Source organism: Limulus polyphemus, unplaced genomic scaffold (genome assembly GCF_000517525.1).
Source record: "Limulus polyphemus unplaced genomic scaffold, Limulus_polyphemus-2.1.2 Scaffold157, whole genome shotgun sequence".
In the NCBI taxonomy this organism is placed as follows: Eukaryota; Metazoa; Arthropoda; class Merostomata; order Xiphosura; family Limulidae; genus Limulus; species Limulus polyphemus.
In genome coordinates this window covers 964,903-971,254 of record NW_013665767.1, presented here as the reverse complement: position 1 = coordinate 971,254, position 6,352 = coordinate 964,903, and positions in this window count along the sequence as shown.

Below are 6,352 nucleotides of genomic sequence, written 5' to 3'. Positions count from 1 at the left end.
ACCTTTTTTTTGATTTACGGTATTTTCTTATTTTGATGTTTTGACTCTTTTGTGTTTAGAACAATATATACTAATTTTTAAAGTATCAAATTGAATTTTTGTTCAATAAAAATCTTTCAAATGCGACTGTAGCTTTTTTTCCCAAAACTTTGTCTTCAAAATAAGGGTGCGTCTTATATTCCGAAAAATACGGTAATTGGATGGAAGAAAGCAGGGGGTTGTTATAAATGGAGTTTAGTCAAACTGAATTAATGTCACAAAAGGAGTACCTCAGGGTTCAGTCTGAGGACCTTTGCTCTTTTGATTTACATCAATGACACAGTTCAACAAAATAGTCAATAAATTACTTCAATTTGCAGGTGATATTAAGGTCTTGAGTGTGGCTGGCTGTAAGGAGGATGCTGCTGCTTTACAAAAGGATTTAGATCATTTAGTGAATTGGGCGAATAAACTGGCAGATGGGTTTTAATTATAATAAATGCAAGATAATGCATGTGCGGATGGGAATAACATTAACAGTGTTATGAAAGAAAAGGAACTTGATATAGTGGTTGATCAGTCTATTAAGCCATCCAAGCAGTGTGCTATTGCTAGTGGTAGGGCAAATCATATTTTAGGTTGTATCTACAGAAATATTGAACACAAGTCTGAAGAGGTTATAATTTCATTGTATAGATAACTGGTTAAGCCATATTTGGAATATTCTGTTCAGTCTTGAGCTCCTTACCATAGGAAGGACATTATATTGTTGGAAAAGTTTCAGAGGAGGGTTACTAGAATGTTAGCTGGAATGGAGAGGTTATCATACGAGGAGGGGTTAAGATCTCTGAAATTTTCTCTTGAAAAACAAAAAGAGTTAGAAGTGATCTAATTGATAAAGGAATTAATAGTGTTGATGCATCTTTTTTCATACTTAATGTTGAGAATGGTACGAGTAGGGGACACAAATATAAATTTTGGCAGGGTAAGAATCATCTTCAGCTAAGACAGTTTTATTTTTCTAACAGGGTTATTGGCCTTTGGAACAGGTTGCCTTCGGTTGTTGAGGAGGCAGTAAATTTAAGAGAAAGCTTAATAACTATATGAATGATAAGAGCTGACTTTGAGTTTTTTTATTATTTAGTACTTTTACTTTAGTTTAGTGGATGGGACAGCCTAGATGAACCAACAGGTCCCTTGTTGTCCCTAAACATTATGGTATAATTGCCTTGCTTTCAAGTCACTAAAACAATGTAATTAGTTTGTTTTGGTTTATTTGGAATTTTGTGCAAAGCTGCACGAAGGTTATCTGTGCTAGCCGTCCCTTATTTAGCAGTGAAAGGCTTGTTCGAAGGCAGCTAGTCACCACCACTCACTACTAACTCTTGAGCCACTCTTTTACCAACAGATAGTGGGATTTACTTTCACATTATAAACCCCCCATAGCTGAGAGGGCGAGCATGTTTTGTGGGACGGTGATTTGAACTCGCAGATCGTGAGTTGAGCAACCTAACCACCTCGCCATTGTCAGGAGAACAAATGCAAAAATGTGATATTTTTAATATTATTCTTCCCAGAAAAATCACACATATTTTCTAATTTTCATAAAGTATATCTGGATAAAACATGTCTATTAAACTCAGACTTCCCACATATAAATATACTGAACAAGGAACAAAAAATCACGTGAATACTAGGGGTGCAAACAACAGTAATAAACATTTGGAAACATCAAATTCCCTCTTCTTATAAAATTCATCGCCTTGTGGATTTTATTTCTGTTTGAAAATAAAAACTTTTCCCTAATATTGTTTCACTTTCTTGCCAGGACTTTTTTTTAACATCAAAAAAAAGTTTGTGCTAGTATACATATTAGTAGTAGTGCATAGACTTATGCAAGTCTTTGCATTTCTTTTACCCATTGCATTATAATTGTATTGTTGTAGGGTTAACACACGATGTAATGTCGTTAGTAAGTTATTAGGACTCAAAAACCACTTTCGTTTAGTCGCAACTGTATGTATTCTTGAAGTTGGAATCTAACTAATGCAGAGCTACCAATACTCACACATTTGGGCTTATTCTCATGCCTCAGTAAAAAATAAAGTAAAAGTTATTCAAAATTACCAGCTATGTATAATTCATTGAGGTTGGATGACCTGTTGGATCCAGGTCAAATTAAGCCCCACATTTATCCAAAAAATGCACCAAATTGCATCAATGAATAAAAAATTTTCTGGGGAACATGTATTCTAGCTTGTATTTCTGCTAACGTAAGTTACCACTGAGCTGAGAAAATTCCCTAAGTTATACAGAACCATACATTTATTTAATGAATTCTGGCTGGCAGAGAAATGGAATAATAACTCATGTCGGAAAAGCTGAGAATATTGTCATTATTGGTTAATTTATTGTAATACATAGCAAATTACAAAAGTACTGACTTGATCAACAAGTCATTTAAGTTTCAAAATACTTGTATAACAAATTTACATTTACACTAGTAGATACAGCTAGTACAGTTTAAGACTTTTCATACACTTGTTTTTTTTACTAGCAGCGCTATACTAGGTTTATAAAGCTTTATACAAACATTATTTCAATCAAAAAAATAATCTTTTAATATTGTAAATTCAGTAAAGACAATAATCACCCACCTGAAAACTGAGAGGTCATCAAACATCTACTTGTATATCTATAATTTCTACTACAAAAGCAAACAAACAAAAAAACACTGCAATACACTCTAGTTATTTCATTAAATCTCAAGAGAAAAATTTCCTAAGAATATGGATCTTAGATTTCAAAGTTATATCTAAAACTTCAAATATTCGTTTTTCTGTTGCCAATACATACCAAAGATTTCTAATGAACTCGTTTATCAAAATCATGCTATTCATTATTTTGCATTACAAAAAAATTAATGCATTTACGTTTTATTATAGTTTGTGCTCTTCAACTAAATTAGACAGCATTACTGTAAGTACACAAAGAAGCCATATAGTCAAACCAATGATATTATAATGGAATAATTTCTATATAAATTTCTTAGACAATATACATTCTTCATAACAATCTCCTTCAACCAGACAAAAATTCAGAACTTATAAATAGTATCTAAATAAACTGTTTATTTTTTAGCACATCACATCAGATTTAAAAACCTTATGCATCCTCCATTTATACCTCAAGTAATACATTTTTAATATATATTTTTTATTTGGACTATACATAAACCAATTCCAATATTTCTACCAGAATAGTTAAAAAATGATTACAACTAGTTATTTTAACAGGTATACAGGTGTTTCTTATGATAACATTTTCCTATGAACATTTTTAAAGAAATCACATTATACAAGCATTTTTAAAGAAATTTTATTGCATTTTACTCACTAAATTTTCATTAATCTATGATGTAAAAAATTCCAAGTTATACAAAGTTTGCAGATCTTTGTGTCATATACAATAACAAACTTGTACAGCAGTTTTTTTCTTAGTTTGCAAATTTATCTTTTTATTTTAATTACATGGAAGTAACATTTTAATTGTATGACATAAGTTTTCAAAACTATTATGCAATATACCATGTTGCATATTTTTGACAGTAACTTGAGTGTAAAACAATCTCCGGTTGCCTTTAACTTACATTCTTTCCCTAAGCTAATTGCACTGTAAACCTTAAAAATTTTCAACATTATATCATAGATGTTATAAACTTTAAAGGAATTTTGAAAAATAGAGAAACAAGTGTTTAATATTGATGTAGAAATATACAAAGTAATGGAAAGAAATCATAGGAAAAAATGTTTATTACTACTTAATAAACCTTTCATAATTAAATTGCTTAATTTTAGGTTTCTAAACAATATTCTAAGTTTTACAGTTTTTTCTATGTATAAACCATTTCTATATTTAAAGGAAACACTTATTTAAAATATAAAAAGAGATAATAGCAAATATATCAACACCTGTTAATAAATTATCTTTACCTTAACACTAACCATTTCAACAAAACAGAGCTATCCAGCTTTAAAAACTCAAAAGTGAAAACACCCAATCATTTGAAGTTCAAAAATCAAGTTTTCATACAACCTATTTTTTTCTAGATTACTTTTCTTTCAGTTTCTGAAATACAACACAATAATGGAACTTTAAAACATACCAATTCCGCACCTCAAATTTGTTTTAAACTACAAAGAATAATTACTATTATATCTTAAAGTTTGATTCTACGTGACCCAATCATACATTTATAAGTGAAAAAAAGTGTGCATCAACTGTGAGAATATTTTTCAATGATTAAAGATTTTTACACTAAATGGTGAACTACATTTATAAATTTGTTCATTAATAATATTTCATAACAAGGGTATTAAATAAATACACAAGTTTCTCATGGGTCACTTTTTATAGCTATTAATTTAGAATATTCAAGCTTTAGTTGTTGTTCATTGCAATATTTGTCACATTCAAAAACAATCACAATATGCCTTGTCCTAACTAACTAGATTTATGAGTTTATATGTTTCTGTGATTAGAGATAATAACACTAAAATTGTTAAATGACTGTAAAGTTTCAGTAACATATTTTATCAAATAAATGATAAAATGTATAAGAAAGTAAGTGCAAAGTAAAACTGTAATAAATATGCAGGGAAGATCAACAATGGAGTGAAAATGATTAAGGAACTATCTGGGTCACTGTAACTTCTATGTGGCTACACTGGCTTTATAGGATCTAGTCAACTGCTGTCAGCCATTAGGTCTTCACTACTTAAATCTACAGAAAGGTTTTGAATAGATCAAGTCAACTACTATCAGCTATTAGGTCTTCAGTTCCTAGAGTTATAATTTAGAGATGAAGTTGAATGGACCTAATCTACTATTTTTGAGCTATTACTGTTTGATTCAACCAAGTGGTACAACCAAGAGATTAAATTTCATTGTGTTCAGTCAATTATTTACAGCTGTTATTCAACACATTAGAATAAAACACTTTTTTGTAATACATAAACTTAACAGTTGATAACTTGTGCCATTTGTAAAAAGAAATCATTCATGAAAAATATTTTGGCTCCAGTGCAGTCAACAATCTTGAAAATAGAAACACAGAGATAAATTGGTGGTAACAGTGATATTTCTAAAAGTCAAGGAAAATAAATGTATTAATTGAATAAGGATGCTTGTTTTCTTAAGTTACAGAAATAACAAATTCAACTTGTTCAAATATTTATCTTCCATAAATGTGTTTATGAACTTACATAATATTATATTTCAAATAATGTGTACATTGCTCAGGTGATCATGCTTATAAATATATCAAACTGAAATGGAATCAAAAACACATGCTGTAGACATTTAAAGAAATATGCCAGTAAACACATGAAATTACTCACACAATTTTGTTATTTTGTAACTTAGTTTCATACTTGTTTGAAAAAGCACAAGATAAAATGTGACATCTAAATTTACTCATATTTTACACAAAAACAGTTTTCATGGTATTTTAAATAAATGCAACTGAACTGAACTTAAATATCTAAAATTACAAGATAGGTAAGAGTTAATAGTTAAACATTCAGATCAGTTCCTCATTTTATATTTATACTTTAATAAAGTAGTGCTTAAAAAACTTAAAGGCCAATTTTCAAAACTGTAGTAAAAATGATTGGTTACTGTTGAAAATTTCAGGCCTCTTCTGCAGAGGAAATAGCATTGATGCTAGGATTATTAAGAGAAAAAAAGGAGTCATGCACATCTTTTCTATAGACAGTGGTATTTAACCTTTTACTGCTTAAGGTTCTCATATGGGAGCACTGTAAGATTTGAGGATAAAATATTTCAAACTTTTATCACATGCATTTTAATGTAGAAAGGTTAAAACACCTGAAAAATCACTTTTGGTCACATTTATTTAACTTAGTTGTTTAGAAAGTTACACTTTTTGTATTTTTTGCTATATGAAATTAAATATTAAAACTTATCCGGGTAATAAAATATTTTCAAGTTATATTTTCTAGTCAGAAAACATTAATAAGGGATTATTTCATGCCTTCAGTATAAAAATATTATATTTGGAAAGGTTTATTATCATGTTGCAGCATTTGAAATATGATGTTCCCAAATAGGGCAATATTTATGTAACTTCAAAACGAAACAATGCAATTTCTTTCAAAACTGAAAATAGTATTCTCAGTTAATAAAATATTTTCTTTGAAATCAATGTAAAAAAAAATTAACTTCCTTTTTGGGTCAGTCAGAAAAGATTAAAACAGATATGGCTTTACTGTAGTTTAACCTGACACAGGTTGTCAATTTTATCACATTTCTTTTTCAAAAGGAACATCATTGTAAAAAAAGATTCTCAATA